At 36.7% G+C, this 19,757-nt stretch overlaps 1 protein-coding gene across 1 annotated transcript in view; it reads right to left on the bottom strand.

Moving 5' to 3' along the window:
• EPHA6 (EPH receptor A6) overlaps nt 1–19,757 on the bottom strand; it is a 1,178,244-nt gene that overhangs the window by 675,576 nt on the left and 482,911 nt on the right. The gene's annotated exons all lie outside the window — the stretch shown is intronic.

The following is a 19,757-nucleotide window of genomic DNA, read 5'->3' as shown; positions in this document are numbered from 1 at the left end:
GATGAGATGGATAGATAGTGTCATGACATCAAGAAACATGAGCTTGGACAAACTTCAGGAGACAGTGAAGGATAGAACAACCTGGTGTGTTATGGTCCACAAATTCATGAAGAGTCTGATGTAACTGAGTGACTGAACAACAACAAAGCTTATTCCTGTTGCCAGTGTAAAATAGTCAATCAACAATCCTTTATTAAGCACTTACTACATGCCAGGCACAGTTCCATTATGAATACAAACTGAAAGAAGAAAACATATAAAAGGAAAAGGAAATGGAAACAACAGTCAAGTGTGGAAGAAATGAAGAAAGTTTGTAGAATCAGGAGTGCACTCTGTAGAAGAAAGAAGCAATGGTTGGCCTGTGCATCCTTCTTAAAATGTGAGTTCTGGGAGGAACCAGCCAATCAAAGGGAGAGACCATGGAGTGGAGAGTTCTTCCAATGTGTGAAGACAAGAGATAGAGTGAACATCCATGGTGTTGAGTTTGCTATGGTATGACAGAAGAAGTCTGGAGAGTCAGGAATACAGCTTGGAGAGAGGAATTGGTTACTGTGATATTCTAATTCTATTCATTCCACTTGTCAGGAAGTATGGGGCACAGAGGTGACTAGTAGCTAAAGTATATGTGTTTTTTTCTTATTTTAACTAATAAATAACTGTATTTAAGATTTGCTGGGGATATGATTTTTGAATAAAATCCAAGCTTTGAGTTAAAATCCTATGGAATTGGAATGAATGACACCATTGCTGGCTCATTCAGTCTAGCACATATACTAATACTTGCTATTTTAATTCCTTGCTTAAAATACTGTCTTGTTAAGTGACACTAGAACAAATAAAGAAAGAAGCAGTAGAGAATCTATACTCCTAGTAATTCTGCTCTTGATTTTTAGAGAAGCAGCATGGTATAGGGGATACAGAGCTGACTTTACAGACAGAATGACACGAGTTGAATTTTAACCTGACATATACTGGATGTGTGTCCCTGGGCCAGTCACTTAAACTTTCAGTGCTCTAGGCAATTCCTTAATACTAAAAATTGTAGAGAAGGTATCAACTTGCTGCTATAGAAGAAGTTTCTTCACTTCGGAATTTCTAAAACCAATGAAATCATAAGTTCAGACTCTATTTTATATTCATTTCTACCAAGGTTGGGCATTTGCAAATAGAAAAGTACTCTAGAAAGATGAACTAATGGAAGCTATAATTATTGTTCATGGCATGAAAGTTTCAAAGATCAATGAAATTTACAGAAGGGGCACTGATGAAGTAGGAGATCAGTTGATCTCATCATTCATAGACATTCTTGGAGCAACTAAGGGGTGCAATGAATAGAATGCCAGGTGTAGAATCAGGAAGACATGAATTCAAATCTGACCTCAGACACTTTCTAGCTGTGTGAAACTGGGCAATTCATTTAACTCCTATTTGCCTCAGTTTCCTCATATATAAAATGGGGATAATAATATCTACCTCCCAGGGTTGTTGTGAGGATAAAAAGAAATAATTATAAAGAACTAAGCACAATGTCTGGCACTTACAGCAATATGAATGTTAGCTATTATCAGCTATTAGCTATTCTGTCCTACCTAGCTGTAAACAAAAACCTATGGTCCTATGACTCTTCCCTTATATTTCCCATTAAACATAGTGTGAATAGCAGAAATAAATGGGATATTAGTGTGTGGAGAGAAAAGCTAAATAATAAAATATAATGTACATATATGGCTAATTGTTTATTCAAAGTATTCAAAATTATTTTATAGACATAATTAAATTTATCACCATCTCATAGTATTTTTAATTAATCTCTTGGTCCTAGTTGGAATTCAAAAGAAACCCTATAGTAATAATTTAAATTAATTTGGTAAGGAAAAAACAGCTTTTGTTTGCTTTTATTTCATTTAAAGTCAATTTAATTTTTCAGTCCAATTAAAACTCCCAAAAGGATAAGAATGAGTATAAGTAAGCTAAGTATTCAAATTGGTAGCTTTGTCTTTATGAGAGAACTCATATCTATAAAAAAGAAGATTGCATTTTACTGGGATTAAATATGGAATTCCTTTGTTTTTTAGCACTATAAGGAATTTTTACTCAAAATTGGGACATAATCAAATTAAATTATTTGGCTCAACCTACAAATAGTTATTAACTAAATTGTGACCAACAGTTTATACACTTAAATTGCTTTTTAGTTCCCCTACCACATGCTGCTGTCTGATGTACTAAAACATGGAAGTATTCTAGGCACAGAAAAGTAACTTAAAATGCTAAAAGCATAGCTTTTAAAATATATATTAAATCTTTAGATGTAGTAATTTAAGCTATAAAATACTTTACATTTGAGCTGGCACATCAGTTTCAGGACATGTGAAATCTGGGGATTTATTCACATAAAACTACTCACTCTATACTGAACATCAAAACCTACTATTACCTTAATCAATACTCTTTCAGGTGATTTAGTCATTTTTGTTTCCGGAGATATATCTTAGCCTTCTATAGAATAACGATGCCTTTGTTTTAACCTAGTGCATTGGTAACAGAACACAAAATCTTTTTCATCTAATGCATCTGCGAATAGCAGAATGGCAATTACAATTTCCCACAGAGTTAGAATCAGATGTTTTATGGACTTAAGAAGTATGTGAGGAGATGAGGCCAAGATGGCCAGAAGGAGCCTCCACAAAGATCTAGAAAACACACCAGACCCAATCCTGATTGGGAAATCAAGAAAAGAAAGTCATAGTAAATTATTTCCACCACCACCCCGACACTCGCCCCTCACACACACAACCTGCAGTCCAGGTGGGTGACATAGGGAGAGAAGCAGAAATGTCTGTGGGTACTGGGAACTTAGTTTGGCTAGAACTATTCCATACAGAGCATTCAGCTCCTGGGGACTGAATAAAGACAGGGCTGTGCATCAGTGCAAGATGAGGTCCAAGACCAGTACCTGGGCATGTGGATCTTGCACAAGGTTCAGGAAAAAGTACATACTTTGGGGTCACAGATCCAGGGTAAAATGAGGACGGAACCTATGCCTAGGGGTGGTATTTAGGGAGAAGGAAGTGGTAAGTAGCCTCAGGAAGTGCTGAGCAAGAAACCTGAAGAAGAAGCTGTGTAACTATGACCTCAAGAACAGAAAGAGCTCTTAATTTTAGGCTCTAGGACAGTCTGAATTCCAAAATGCAGTAACCAGGGCAGGAATCCCAGATCAAAGGACAGCCTATAGTTCTGTCACTCTGAACCTGCAGAGTTTCCCAGCTGGCAGCAACAGCCTACTGGAACTGCATTCCTTCCTTTATCCTTCTCTCCCTTCCTCCCTCTCTCTCTTCTTTCCTTCCTTTCTTCCTTCCTTCCTTCCTTCCTTCCTTCCTTCCTTCCTTCCTTCCTTCCTTCCTTCATCTTCATGACCCCATTTGGGGTTTTCTTGGCAAAGATGCTGGAATAGTTTGTCATTTCCTTATCCAGCTCATTTTACAGATGAAAAACTGAGGCAAAAGGGTTGAGTGACTTACCCAGAGTCACACAGCCAGTGGGTGTCTTGAAGCTAGATTTGAACTCAGGAAGATGAGTCTTCCTGGCTTTAGGCTTGGCTCTTTATCCACTGCGTAATCTAGCTTCCCACAATATAATAGCTATATACTATATATGTACATATGTAAATACATATGTATATGTAATGCTTTTTAACACTCACAATGACCTTGGGTATTATTATCCTCATTTTAAAGATGAAGAAACAGGTAGACAGAGGCACATGTCTGATTCCAGTAAGCACTTAATTGATGCTTGTTTAAAAAACAGGCCAGAGTTAGAGATGGCTAAAATGAGATAACATCATGAGCCTAATGTGTTAGACTTAACTACTGTCCATATAATGCTTTGCAAAATTATTACAATATGTGTGGTCAACTGTAGCTCCATTGCCAGATGTTCTACACAATTGCTTATGTGTAAAAGCCAAATTTTAATTAAAAGATATCATGGTTAAAAATCTGTCAGATTGTATTGTAATATTGCCTTATAATTGTGCTAATATTTAATTGATCATGTACATTAACATGACAAAACATCTCCTGCCAGGAAATTTTACAGATATATTTTACTGAATATATAATACTGATTCTTTCCAGGATTCAGGACTGTAGCATTGAACTAATAATTGTATGTAAGTTGAACCCAGGGTCCAATCAGAGCCTAGCATAGGGCATATGCCTTTTGGGTGCTTCATAAATGTTTGTCAAACTGAACTGAATAAAATAAATATAATTAACATAGCAACTTGGTGTATTGTATTATTACCATTGAAAAGTATCTCTTAAATGACCATCAGTTCATCCTATTCTGTATGAAGAATTGCATAGCCACAGCTGCTCTTCTCTAGGAGTTTATAATCTTTCAATGAAGAAAAATGGAGAACATTTACTATAAAATTGGTCACAATATTTTTGCCAGAAAAGATCAATTACACTGAATGAAAATCAACATTATACAGATTCTAATGATAAACAATTCACCTATGTATCAATACTGCCACATCACTACCACATCACTACCATATCCTTCTTCCATAGAGACAGGCATAGATCAATGATCTCCAAACTTTTATTTGTTCATGAACTCCTCTTTTTTTGAAAAACATTCTGTGTATGCACTCCAATATGTCTCTACTTTTTAAATAAATTAAATACTTGTGTTATAGTACTAATAATTATATATTATAAAACACAAAATAGTAATTAAAGAAAGTTAAGACAAAGATAAAATAATATTTGATTCTAGAATCAAAAGGGTGCCACTGGAATTTATTGAGGAGGAGATGAAACATAGTTAAATCTGTTCTTCAAGAATAACACTTTGGCATCTGTGTGGAGGATAGGGAAGGTTATATAAGGAAAGTTCTTGAAGTAGGAAAGCATATAGCAGAATGTTATAATAATAGTAAAGGTAACAGTTGTTGAGGGCTTGAACTAGGATTGTGGATTTGCGAGCAGACAGATAGGGACAGACATAAGAGCTTTTGTGAAATTATAAACAAGATTTGGTAACTAATGGGATATACAAGATGGAGGCTAATAAGGAATTAAAGATGGCACCTTGGTTGGGAACCTATGTGACTTCACAGAAGGTAGGATTATAGATAGATCTCGGAAGTTTGGATGAAGGATATAAATTGGAAAAAAAATTGTATAATATTTGTGATTCAAATTACAGCCCTTTAATGCCTATCAATTCTGTTCACAAAATAATCTGAAAAGAAATGGATATGCTTGGGGTGGAGGAAATTTCCGAAGTTAGTTTCCACTGTTGATATCCGGATAGATAAAAATTATATGTGTGACATGATTGGCTGTTGTAGGAAGAATGGGACTCATTTTTTCTCCCACTCTCTAACCAGTTGAGCACACAAACACCCTTGTGGTTAGTCCACAATCCCCTTCTTCAAATATGACTGGGAATGGATAATTTATTCTAATGTAAAAATAAGTCTATTGCCAAAGGATTATAGAAATGTGCATGGTGAGTATGAGTAAAACACATTGTAAAGGCTACAATACGTTGGAAAAGAGGAAATGTTGGGTAATGGGAGGAATATTATCAATAAATGTTCAAAGTAAGATGGGTTTGTCATGGAGCAAGAATCATGGCTATCCCATATGTTCCATGAGTACTAGGTAGCTCAGTACATAGAGTGATGGCCCTGGACTCAGAAAGCTTTGAGTTTAAGTTCAGCTGCACTTATAAACTGTGTGAATGTAGGCAAGTCATTAGAAAATGGGGATAATAATAGCACCTACCTCCCAAAGTTATTGTGAAGATCAAATGAGATATTTTAAAGTGTTTAGCACAATGTCTACCACATAGTAGGTGCTTAATAAATGTTTATTTTCATCCTTTCTTGCTCTCCCTTATATTACTCCTTTGCTCCCTTCCCCTTTTCCCTTTCTTTATTATTTCCTTCCTTCCTTTCCTCTCTCCTTCCTTCCTCCCTTCCTTCCTTCCTTACTTCCACCTTCCCTCCCTTCCTTCCTTCTTTTCTTTCTTCCTCAACTTGTATCCTTATAATGTCAGAACAATTTGATGAAAGTCCACAGCATAATGGAAAGACACTGAGGGAAATTCATGAAAAGGCTTTGACAAGAGTTACACAGGATTGTCATACAAGGATAGGATATCATTGAAAAGAATGACACATAAATGAGATCACAGATCAATTTAAATCTTGGCATATAAGAGTGATGCATATTGTGGGTATATATGTATAGGTATGTTTATTAATTTTGTCTCCATTCTCAAAGAAGGATGGCTTCATATTGGCTTATGAAGACCAGATATTTCAACTTAAAGTGTGACATAGAATTAAGCTACTTGTACTGTTGAATTGCTACTGAAGACATGTCATATGTAACAGAATCCATCGATCACTTTAGATATGAATTGGTTAATTTAATGAAAAAGGTAAACTTGGAGTCATAACAAATTTAAAATGCTGACAATACAAGATCTTACTTAAAGTTACTGTTGGAAGAAAAAAAAACCTAACAACCTTAAGATCATAAAAGAAAAAAAGTTTACTCATATTTAAAGAGGAAACAATATCAAACCCATCACAGTGCCATTATAAAATAATACACAATGATCTTGCTTGGCAAGAGGCTACTTATGAAAATTACTTTCTATGAACACTTCACCTTCCAATTTTATATATGTCTTACTGAAGCATAAGGTAAGTATATATAATTTCAAAAGACTTATTTGATAGTCTCCCTTCTTCCATTTTTACCCTCAAGAAAGATGGAAAATAGGTCTGAATTTAAAGACTTATATTGTGGATATTTACAAATTCTCAAGATCCTATAAAAGTGAAATACTAGTCAGCACTGACATTGAAACTTTTTCTCCAAAAACTGAGTTCAAAATTATTTTTCAGTCATTAATTTATCAATCTTAAAAGAGTCATCCTGTCAATGGCAAGTAGCATAAAATTGAAAAGGTTTGGCACAAACAAACCTGATGAAGTTGAAATTAGAAGAAAAACAGCAAACTCGAAAAAATCTTTTCAGCAAACTTCTCTGATAAACATCTCATTTCAAAGATGTATAGAGAACTGAGTCTAACTTAAAATAATATTTCCTATTTGACCATAAATGGCCAAAGGAAATGAATAGGCATTTTTTTGGAGGAAGAAATTCAAGCTATCAGTAGCTATGTGAAAAATGTTCTAATTCACTAGTTTTTAGAGAAATGAAAACTAAAACAACTTTGAGGTACAACCTCACACCCATCAGATTGGCTAAGACCAAAAAACAAAACAAAATAACAAATGTTGGAGATTATGTCACAAGACAGGTTCAGTACTGCACTGTTGGTAGAGCTATAAATTAGTACAATCATTCTAGAAAGCAATTTGGAACTCTGCCCCAAAAAGCTATTAAACTGTATGTTCTTTTAACCCAGTGATGCCACTACTATGTCTATACCCTAAAAGGACTGAAGAAAGATGAAAAGGCCCCTAAAGAACAAGAATGTGATAGCAACCTTTTGGTTTTGCTAAAGAATTGAAAGCAGAGAAAATCATTGAATAGGAAATGGTTGAACAAGTTGTGCTGTATGTGTTTATGTATGTGTATATACACAAATACATATAGCTACATATATGTAAACATATACACACATATATAAAGTATATATAAAAGAGTATATGTATACTCATATACATATAAATATATGAGTTTATACATACATATATCATAATCAACTTTGAAAGACACTGATTAACACAATAACAAACCACAGTTCCAAAGGTCTCATGATGAAATATGCCATTCATCTCCAGATTGAGGGAAGATAGACTTATAGATTGAAATGTGTTTTTTTCTTTTTTATAAATGTATATATATATGCATATGTTTATATGTACATGCATGTATCATATATGTATAGTCATGCAAATAAAATTTCCACATTAGTATCATATATATGTATGTAGACATGTATACACATATGTACACATGCTATGTATATATACATATATATGCACACACATATATATATATATATGCACACACATATATATCTTATATCCATCTATGCACACATATACAGGATATGACTAATGTGGAAATTTTGTTTGCATGATTATACATATCTGTTATAGGTATTGATTTTCTTGCCTTCTCAATGAATTAAGATTGAAGGAAGGCAGAAAATTAAGAACTAAAAATGACAATATTCAATAAAACTAATCAAAGCAATTAATAACTTTAATAAGGTATACAATTAATAAGGTATACAATTTTTAAGGTGGTACAACTATGTACACATTTGTAACTAAAGATTGTAGTCAGGAAGATGCTAATCATTTTTGCAAAGTCATAGTTCATTAAGGTGGGACAACTAGATGGCACAGTGGATAGAGCACTAGACCTGCATTCAGGAAGACCTGAGCTCAAATTTGGCCTCAGACACTTACTATGTGACCCTGGGGCAAGTCACTCAACCCTGTTTACCTCAGTTCCTTATCTGTAAAATGAGCAGGAGAAGGAAATGCCAAACCAATCCAGCATTTTTGCCAAGAAAACCCCAAATGGAGTGGTGAGAAGTTGGACTTGACTAAAGTGATTGAACAACAATAGTGTATTAAGAATTAAATCTTGAATCTTACAGTATTTCTGGTAAGTCTTTAGTGTTACTTCTATTTCTGAAATGGTTAACACATTCCTTCCTTGCAAATACTTTTTGTAATTCATATTAAGAAAAGAATTGAAATATATATGAAAAAGCAACTGAGCTATCCTGATTAAATAAAATGTAGGAAAGACTCAGAATTCATAATGTGTATATTTCTTGCTTATAAAGATGGCTATGTTCTTGTATAATTAATCATGGTGACATAGTGTACCATGAAGTAGATGGGGATTATGTGCTACATACATCTGTGTCCACATTAGTTTCCAGTGTGGCTCTGGGAGCCAAGATGTCAGAGTAAGAGGTAAATCACTGTAACTCTCCCATATTTGCCTCCAAACAACCATAAAATAGTGTCCCAGGACAAGAGGTGAAACAATCTTTTATCTCAAGAGACTTGTAAGATTGGTGGGAGAGGTCTATCTCACTTGGGTGGGATGGGAGTACATTCCCAGACAGGAGGTGTCCCAGAGGGCCAGTGGCAGGCCCCATCTCTGCTGAGTAGTGGGGATCCTGAGCCCCAGTGTGGTGGAAGAGGCAAACACCAACACCAGGATCCACTCCCCATACCTTAGCATAACCAAGGGAATCATCAAACTTCAGCTCCAAGAACCATCATGTGCTTCAGTTTGGTCCCATGCATATAGGCATCTTCTAGCAGCCAAACTTGCATGTGCTCTGAACAACCCAGGGCAGGCAGGCATCCTCCAGTGGCCAGACCTCCACATGCTTCAGTGTAGCCCTAGGGAAATGAAGAAATACCCCATCTGGTCTCAGCACATGCCAAACACCACCACTAGCACCCCAACTCAGCACCAGGTAAGCAGACAGACAACTATAGCCTTTAGCAGTGCCAGCCACCCCCAGTCAAGCCCTTAGCATAGCACCAAACACGAGGGTCTCCCAAGGGCCTCAAGGCAGCATTAGCACAGCATCAGGTAAACAGTGAAGGCCTGCAGTCATTAGCACAAGAAGCTAGAGACAGTGCCCCTTCCACTCTGGGTGCAGAGTTAAAATTTAAAGGAAAGGAAAAAGGGTGCTGCAAAGAATATGAACAAACCGCAACAAGAAATAACGTGACCATAGAAAGTTATTACAGTGACAGTGAATACCAAGACACAAACTAGAAGTGTGCAACAATGTCAAAACACCTATGGGCAAAACCCCAAAGAAAAATGGGAAGCAGTCTCAAGGCTAAAAAGAACTCATGGAAGAGCTCAAAGAGAAGCTTAAAAATCATATCAGAGAGGCAGAAGAAAAATTGGGAAAGGAATAGAGAGTGATGCAAAAGAATTATGAAAAAAAATTAACAACTTGGAAAACTGCTTAAAAAGTAGAATTGGCCAAGTGGAAGAGGAGATACAAAAGTCAACTGAAGAAAACAGCTCATTAAACAATATAATTGGCCAAATGGAAAAGAAAGTAACAAAAACTAATTGAGCAAAATAACACCTTAAAAGTTAGAATTGGGCAAGCAGAACCTACCGACTCTATGAGACAGTAAGTGTCAACCAAACAAATTTAAAAGAATGAAAAAATGGAAGAAAATGTAAAATATCTAATGGGAAAAACACCTTACCTGGAAAACAGACCTAGGAGAGACATTATCAGAATCATTGGACTACCTGAAAGCCATCATCAAAGGAGGACCTTGATAGCATCTTTTTTTTATCTTTTTTAAAAAAATGTATTTTATTAATTTATTTTGATTTATCAACACTTACTTCCATATGCTTTTGAGTTTAAAATTTTTCTCCCCCTTCTTCCCCACCACCCTCCCCAAGATGGTGCACAATCTGATATAGGCTATACATTTACATTTCTATTAAACATATTTTCACATTGGTGAAGTTATAAGTAAAAATTAAGTCAAATAGGAGGAACCATCAGGAAACGGAAAGAAAACAATAGAAGAGGAAAAAAAAGGTCATTCACAGTTATGATTACTGTGTCTTCTTCTCCATCCTTTCCCCCCATTTATGCTTTTCTTTCTCCTTTCTCCTTCCCCCCACTAGTGTTTTGCTTTTAACCACTGCCTCCTTTAGTTTCTCTTCCCTTCTATCCCCCCTCCCTTTTCTTTCCCCTTTTCCCTCCTACTGCCTATAGGGAAAGTTGGTTTTCTATAGCTAGCTGATTATGTTATTCCCTTCTTGAGCCAAATTTGATGAGAGTAAGGTTCAAACAATGCTCACCGCTCCTCCCTTCTTTCTCTCTGCTGTAATAGGATTTTCTGTCTTTCCCTGTAATGTAATTTACTCTTGTCTGCCTTCTCCTTTCTCAGTATATTTTCTAAGATCAGACTAATCTACTTACTTGGATCCATTTAACCCACTTGATTAGATTTCTTTTTTTTTTTATCATTACACCAAAGTCAACTAATATCTACCCCTTTTATGTATACTCCTTTAACATGGTGTAATAACAATACAGTTCTCAAAAGTTGTAAGTGTCATCTTCCCTTGTCAGGATGTAAACAATCCGCCCTTCTTAACAACAAATATTGCATCTTTCTGTCCCATTTACCTTTTTATGTCTTTCGTGAATCTTGTACTTGAAGATCAAAATTTTTGTTGAGCTCTGGTCTTTTCATCAGGAAGGTTTGGCAGTCCCTTATTTTGTTGAATATCCATCTCCTGCCTTGAAAAATCATGCTCATTTTTGCAGGGTAGTTGATCCTTGGCTGCAATTCAAGTTCCTTTGCCTTACGGAATATCATGTTCCATTCCCTGCAGTCTTTTAATGTAGAATTTGCAAGGCCCTGTGTAATCCTGACTGTAGTTCCACGATATTTAAACTGTTTCTTTCTGCCCCTGCAGCGTTTTCTCCCTCCTTTCTGCTAATGCACTGGGAGATTCCTTTGCGGTAGAGTGCTTAGGCACCTGGTGGTTTTCTGAGCTGGTTGCCACTGGTTCCCCCTGCCCTCACTGAGGCACTCTGAGGTCCAGGTGTTGGTGTTTGCCTGTTCTACCACCTGAGTTTCAGGAGTTCTTCATAACTGGAGGCTGCAGGGCTCCAACAGCTCACCTGGTGTTGTGTTAGAACTGTCAAGGCTGGGGCTTTAGTAACCCTTTAAGTTGTTTTCTTCACCTCCTTGCAGATGAATGCCACAGGGTACTTATCCGCATGGGACCCCTTGTAGTTCTGCCTCTCAAATTTTTGCTGAGGCACTGGGAGACCTGTTTGCTGGGCTGCTTCACTGCTGCTCCCCGTCTTTCTTCTAGTTCAGCTGTTCCAGGGTTTTTTTCTGGGGTGATATTTTCTGGGTTTTCGGAGGTTGATAGAGGAGAGCGAGAGGGACTATCTTTTCACTCCACCATCTTGGCTCCTGGAATATGATGAATATTCTAATAAATCTTGTGTTTGGGTGAAAAAAAGTGAATGCTAAACATTTTCTTGTCAGGTAACTGGGGGAAAAGTAAAACAGTATTGAAAAAAGTTTCCATGTGGAGTGCCATTTACAAGGAATAGGAGGGAATTACTGGATTGCAGAGTTTGTGGTAGGAAGTAAAATGTCATATTAGAAATGGAGAAAAAGGTAAGGTTATGAAGGCCTTTAATATTCAAATGGGAGATGGAGCCAAGATGACAGAGTGAAAGCAGCGACTTGCTTGAGCTTTCCCCCAATCCCCTCCAAGTACCTATAAAAAATGGCTCTAAACAAATTCTAAAGCAGCAGACCCCACAAAAAGATAGAGCAAAGCAAATTTCCAGCCCAGGACAACCTGTATGGTTGATTGGAAAGGTATATCATGGCAGGCAGAGAGAGGAGTACAGTGTGGCTTGGGCATGCAGGCTGCAGCGAACCTGGAGCAGGCCTCAGAGTATTGAATCGTGGGCAGCTGTGGTGGTTTCAAGACTTCTCAACCCACAAATTCTAAAGACAACATAGAAGGTCAGTGGGAAAAGTCTGTTTCTGCAGTGAGAGAGGAGCTGGGTTTCAGAACCACTTCCAGAGCACAGAGCATGGGTGCCAGGGTGGTGGCTGCCTCCTAAACTTCTGGCCCACAGACTGAAGGGAAATCAAGTGGCTGATTTGAGAGGGGTTGCAGGGATCTCTCTGCTGGTGCAGGATTCTATTGCTCTGGCCGGGCTTGGATCTGGGTCACAGTTCTGGGTGGCAATTCTGGGGCAAGGAGGAAGGCTGGTGTGGTGGAGCTTGTAGTGGCTGTGAAGAGGCAACGTTCCTCACAGTTCCAGGACAGAAAGGAGTGATTGTGGTCACTAGAAGACCAGAGCACAGGCCAGGAAAGGAATAAACATCTCTCCCCTTTTCATACCACCTTGCAAGTACTGAAAATTTGCAGGTCCCTACAAGTATCACTGAAAACAGCTGCACAAACCCCCATAGCTTGGAACAGTACATTCTCCAAACTGGACACAGACTCTTACCTTAACAAAGAGTTTAAAACTCAAGTAATTGGCTTGGATCATTTGCAAGCAGCACAAAAAGAGTCAGACTATATTATCTTACTTTGGTGACAGAGAAGATCAAAATATACAACCAGAAGAAGACAACAAAGTCAAAGCTCCTACATCCAAAGTCTCCAAGAAAAATATGAATCAGTCCCAGGTCTTGTAAGAGCTCAAAAGGGAATTTGAGAAGCCAGTAAGAGAAGTAGAGGAAAAACTGGGAAGAGAAATGAGAATGATGCAATAAAATCATGAAAAACAAGTCAACAGCTTGCTAAAGGAGACCCAAAAAAATGCTGAAGAAAATAACACCTTAAAAATTAGCCTAACCCAAATGGCAAAAGAGGTCCACAAAGCCAATGAGGAGAAGAATGCCCTAAGAATAAAAATTGGCCAAATGGAAAAGGAAGTCCAAAAGCTTACTGAAGAAAATACTTCCTTCAAAATTAGAATAGAGCAATTGGAAGCTAGTTACTTTATGAGAAATAAGACATTGTAAAACAAATCCAAAAGAATGAAAAATTAGAAAACAATGTGAAATATCTCATTGGAAAAACAACTGACCTGGAAAATAGATCCAGGGAGAGAATTTAAAAATTATTGGACTATCTGAAAGCCATGATCAAAAAAGAGCCTAGACATCATCTTTCAAGAAATTATCAAGGAAAACTGCCCTGATATTTTAGAACCAGAGGGCAAAATAGAAATGGAAAGAATCCACAGATCTCCTCCTGAAAGAGATCCCCAAAGGAAAACTCCTAGGAATATTGTAGCCAAATTCCAGAGTTCCCAGGTCAAGGAGAAAATATTACAAGCTGCCAGAAGAAACAATTCAAGTACTGTGGAAACACAATCAGGATAACACAAGATACAGCAGCTTCTACATTAAGGGATGGCAGGGCATGGAATATAATATTCCAGAGGGCAAAGGAGACAGGATTACATCCAAGAATCTCTTACCCAGCAAAACTGAGTGTCATCCTTCAGGGGGAAAAATGGTCATTCAGTGAAATAGAGGACTTTCAAGCATTCTTGATGAAAAGACCAGAGCTGAATAGAAAATTTGACTTTCAAATACAAGACTTAAGTGGAACATGAAGAGGTAAACAGGAAAGAGAAATCATAAGAACTTATTAAGGCTGAACTGTTTACATTTCTGCATGGAAAGATGATATTTATAAGTCGTGAGACCTTTGTCAGTATTATGGCAGTTGGAGGGAGAAAAATTATATGTAGATAGACAGATAGAGGGCACAGGGTGAGTTGAAGATTAAAGGGTCATATCTGGAGAATAAAATTAAGAAAGGAAGAGGTAGAATGGGGTAAATTATCTCACAAAAAAACCAGAAAAGCAAAGATTCTTACAGTGGAGGGGAAATGGGGGAAGGTGAGAGGGAATGAGTGAATCTTTTTCTTGTAGAACTTGACTTAAGAAGGGAATAACATACACATTCAATTGAGTATGGAAATCTGTCTTACCCTATAGGAAAATAGGGGGAGAAAGGGGCAAGAGAGCAGGGGGATGGTAGAGAGGAGGGCAGATTGGGAAAGGGGGTGATCAGAAGTAAATACTTCTGAGGAGGGACAGGGTCAAAAGAAAGAATAGAATAAATGGGAGGGCAGGATAGGATTAAGGGAAATAGAGTTAGTTTTTCACAACATGTTTACTATGGACGTGTTTTGCATAACTGCACATGTACAACCTACATTGAGTTGCTTGCCTTTTCAATGAGGGTGGATGGGGAGGAAGGGAGAATATTTGGAACCCAAAGTTTTAAAAACATGTGTTCAAAAAAATGTTTTCACATGCAACTGGAAAATAAGAAATACAGGAAATGGAGTTCAGAAGTCTATCCCACCCTACAGGAAAATAGAAGGGGAAGGAGATAAGAGAATGGGGGTTAGGTAGAAGAGAGGGCAGACTAGGGGAAGGGATATTCAGAATGCATGCCATCTTAGTATGGGGAGAGGGGCAAGATGGGGTGAAAATTTGGAACTCAAAATCTTATGGAAGTAAATGTTGAAAACTAAAAATAAATAAATTTATACTAAAAAAAGTCAAATGGAGGTGCTACAAATACTTTGGACTTGTGGGTCCTTTTCCTACTTGTAGGATCTCTTTGGGATATAGCCCTAGAACTGGTATTGCCAGGTAAAAGGGTATGCACATTTGATAGCCCTTTGTGCATAGCTCCAAATTGCTCTCCAAAATGGTTGGATCATTAGGAAAACTATCAGCATCATTGAGCATATCAACACCAAAACCAACAGAAGCCACATGATCATCTCAATAGATGCAAAAAAAGATTTTAGCAAAATACAACACCCATTCCTATTGAAAACACTAGAAAGCATAGATATAAATGGAGTCTTCTTTAAAATAATAAATAGCGTTTATCTAAAACCTTCAGCAAGCTTAATATGTAATGGGACAGCTAGAAGCATTTCCAATAAGATCAGGGGTGAAATAAGGATGTCCATTATCACCACTGTTATTCAGTATTGTACTGGAAATGTTAGCTTTAAGAATAAGAGAAGAAAAAAAATTGAAGGCATTAGAATAGGCAAAGAAGAAACAATACTGTCGCTCTTTGCAGATGACATGATGTTATACTTAGAGAATCCTAGAGAATCAAGTAAAAAACTACTTGAAATAATAAACAACTCTAGCAAAGTTGCAGGCTATAAAATAAACCCACATAAATCATCAGCATTTCTATATATTACCAACAAAGCCCAAAAGCAAGAGAGAGAAAGGGAAATCCCATTTAAATTTACTGTAGGAGTTATTAAATATTTAGGAGTCTACCTCCCAAAACAAACCCAGGAACTCTATGAACACAATTGCAAAACACTTTTCACAAAAATACAGTCAGATCTAAATAATTGGAAAAACATCAGTTACTCATGGGTAGGCTGAGATAATAGAATAAAAATGACAATTCTACCTAAGCTAATTTATTTATTTGGTGCCATACCAATCAAACTACCATTATTTTATAGAGTTATAATAACAAAAATGATAACAAGATGTGTTTGGAAGAAAAAGAGATCCAGAATATCAAGAGAACTAATAGAAAGAAATGCAGGGGAAGGTGGCCTAGCAATTCCAGATCTTAAATTGTATTATAAAGCACCAAGCATCAAAACTGCTTGGTACTGGCTAAGAAATAGGGAGGTGGATCAGTGGAATAGGTTAAATATGCAAGACACAGTACACAATGACTGTAGTAATCTGTTATTTGATAATATCCCCAGTGTCTGGGATAAGAATGCACTCTCTGAAAAAAACTGGTGGGAAAACTGGAAAAGAGTATGGCAGAAACTAGGCATAGACCCAAATCTCACACCATATACCAAAATAAAGTCAAAATGGGTTCATGACTTAGATATAAAGGCCAATACCATAAGTAAACTGGGAGAACAAGGAATAGTTTACCTATCAGATCTATGGAGAACAGAAGAATTCATGACCAAAGAGGAGATAGAGAACACTATGAAAACCAAAATGGATAATTTTGATTACATTAAATTGAAACGTTTTTGCAAACACAAAGCCAATGCAACTAAGATTAGAAGGAAGGTAGAAAATTGGGAAAGAATTTTTACAACCAGTCTCTCTGATAAAACGGAAACAGATTGCAGAATGGATTAAAAACCGTAATCCTACAATATGTTGTTTACAGGAAACACATTTGAAACAGAGTGACACATACAGGGTAAAGGTGAACGGCTGGAGCAGAATGCATTATGCATCAGCTGAAGTAAAAAAAGCAGGGGTAGAAATCCTTATCTGTGATAAAGCAAAAGCAAAAATAGATCTAATCAAAAGAGATAAGGAAGGAAACTAAATCCTGCTACAAGGCACAATAAAAAATGAAATAATATTACATTAAATTGAAAAGTTTTTGCACAAACAAAGCCAATGCAACTAAGATTAGAAGGAAGGTAGAAAATTGGGAAAGAATTTTTGTAACCAGTCTCTCTGATAAAGGCCTCCGTTCTAAAATATATAGAAAATTAAGACAAATTTATAAGAACACAAGCCATTCCCCAATTGATAAATGGTGAAAGGATATGAACAGACAGTTCTCAGATGAAGAAATTAAAGCCATTTATAGTCCTATGAAAAAACGCTCTAAATCATTATTGATTAGAGAAATGCAAATCAAAACAACTCTGAGGTACCACATCACACCTATCAGATTGGCCAACATGACAAAACGGGAAAATGATAAATGTTGGAGAAGATGTGGGAAAATTGGAACACTAATACATTGTTGGTAGAGTTTTGAAATGATCCAACCAATTTGGAGAACAATTTGGAACTATGCCCAAAGGGCTACAATGTGCATACCCTTTGATCCAGCAATAGCACTTCTAGGGCTATATCCCAAAGAGATCAAGCAAATGGGAAAAGGATCCACATGTACAAAAACATTCATAGCAGCTCTTTTTGTGGTGGCAAAGAATTGGAAATTGAGAGGATGCCCATCAATTGGGGGATGATTGAGCAAGCTGTGGTATATGAATGTAGTGGAATACTATTGTGCTATAAGAAATGATGAACAGGCCGAGTTCAGAAAAACCTGGGAAGACTTATATGGTCTGATGCTGAGGGAAGTGAGCAGAACCTAGAGGACTTTGTACACAATAATAGCCAAGTTATGAAATGACTAACATTGTTAAACTGAACCCTTCTCAGCATCACGAGGATCTAAGACATCTCCAGAGCCTTCGGGATGGAAAATGCTGTCCACATCCAAAAAAAGAACTATGGAAGTTGAATCCCTATCACGTATTTTTATCTTCTGTTGAGTTTTTTTCATCTTTCTGATGGTTCCTCCTATTGGTTTTAATTGTTACTTACAACTTCACTCATGTGAAAATATGTTTAATGGGTATGTAAATGTAAAGCTTATATCAGATTGTGTGCCATCTTACGGAGGGTGAGAGGGAGAAAGGGGGAGAAAAATTTTCAACTCAGAAGCATATGAAAGTGATTGTTGATAAATTAAAACAAATTAATGAAAAAAAAGGGGAAAAAATTTAAAAAAGGAAAAGAATAAAAAGAAAAGATGTCTAATTTAGTGGGTTAAATGAACCTGAGGAAGTGTATTAATCAGATCTAGTTAAAGGATTATACTGAGGAGAAAGGAAAGGAGGAGGCAGACTAGGGTAAATTACATTATAGGAAAAGGCACAAAAACCTGTTACAGAACAGGGAAAGAAAGGAAGGAGATGAGCAGTGTTTCAACCTTCATCTCATCAGGATTTAGCTCAAGGAAGGGATAACATAATCAGTTAGGTATAGAGATCTAACTTACCTGATAGGCAGTAGGAGGGAAACAGGGAAAGAAAAGGGAGGTGGAGATAGAAGGGAGAGAATTAGTAAGGGTAAAGGGGAAGGAAAGTAAGGGTCCTAATAGAAAGGAGGGCAGACTGAGGGAGGTGGTGGTCAAAAGTTGAAACAAAAACAAATCCCACATTTCGGGCCATTTCCACAAGCAACACTTTTTGTTATATTGAAGAGGATGGTTTTACCATGATTAAAATGGAGCTGTGATACACAGAGACAACATATCTCTTTTGACTTTACAAACAAATTTTCACAAATAATGCCTCTATACTGAAGGGGCCATGTGGATGTGGTTATGTTGAAAATACACACACACACACACACACACACACACACACACACACACACTTCCTTTTCTAGTAAAGGAGTCTTCTATAGAAGATAACAATCAAAACAGTATGTAAAATAGAAATATACTCTAAGGGATTTGATAGACTCTTTTTTTGACAAATGTTGAATGAAAAGTTGTGTAAGCTATTGATTAAATTTGCAGCAGAGAAAAGTTGGGAAAATGTACCTACCTCCCTTCTTTTCCAAAGTGAAGAACTATGGGTATGGAATATTGAATATGATATAGAAAAGTTCTGTTGAACTACTTTCTTTTTCCTCATCCTTTTAAAATCTCTGTTAAAAGGGGTGCTTTGCAGAGTTGAAAAGGGGAGAGTCAGAAATAAAGAAGATGAAAGAAATCAAAGCTGGCAATAAAAACAAAATACAAATTGACATAACTTTATGTAATTTAAATATAACCTTTTGTTCCTCACTTTTAAAAAGTACTCATTTAGTTTATATCTATTGTTTTTAGTAATATTGAGATATGTTAACATCATTTTTTATTTATAATAGCAACAAAGCAAAGTGCTTAACATAGTGCCTGATATTTAGTTGGTGCTAAATTAATGCTAGCTGTCATTATAATTATCATTATTATTACAATTCAAAATAGATGAGGATATAAGGAATCGTTACCTGACAAGTTTTTCCTATAACTACTTTAACAAAGATCAAGGAAGTGCACTAAATTTAGTGTTGATCAGGAAATCCAAAGAGTAACCACAGTGGATTCTTTTACTATCCCAGGATGGCAGAAGAAGAAAACCAAAGGCTTGTGATCAGTGGCAAGGAGCTCCATTTAAGAAGACAGAAGTAGAACCCTTCTAGTACCAAAAAGGGTAAGGACCTGTAGTTGGGTCTTGGGCTAGAAGCATAATAAAGGGGAGGACTGACAGATCAAAAGTGTCACTCTGACCCCAGAAGGTAGCTGAGCATGGGTCTAGAGCTCTGAGAGGAGCTA

The sequence above is a fragment of the Phascolarctos cinereus genome, unplaced genomic scaffold, assembly GCF_003287225.1.
Source record: "Phascolarctos cinereus isolate Bilbo 61053 unplaced genomic scaffold, phaCin_HiC Scaffold_725;HRSCAF=1366, whole genome shotgun sequence".
NCBI lineage: Eukaryota > Metazoa > Chordata > Mammalia > Diprotodontia > Phascolarctidae > Phascolarctos > Phascolarctos cinereus.
This window is presented reverse-complemented; position numbering and strand designations above follow the sequence as displayed.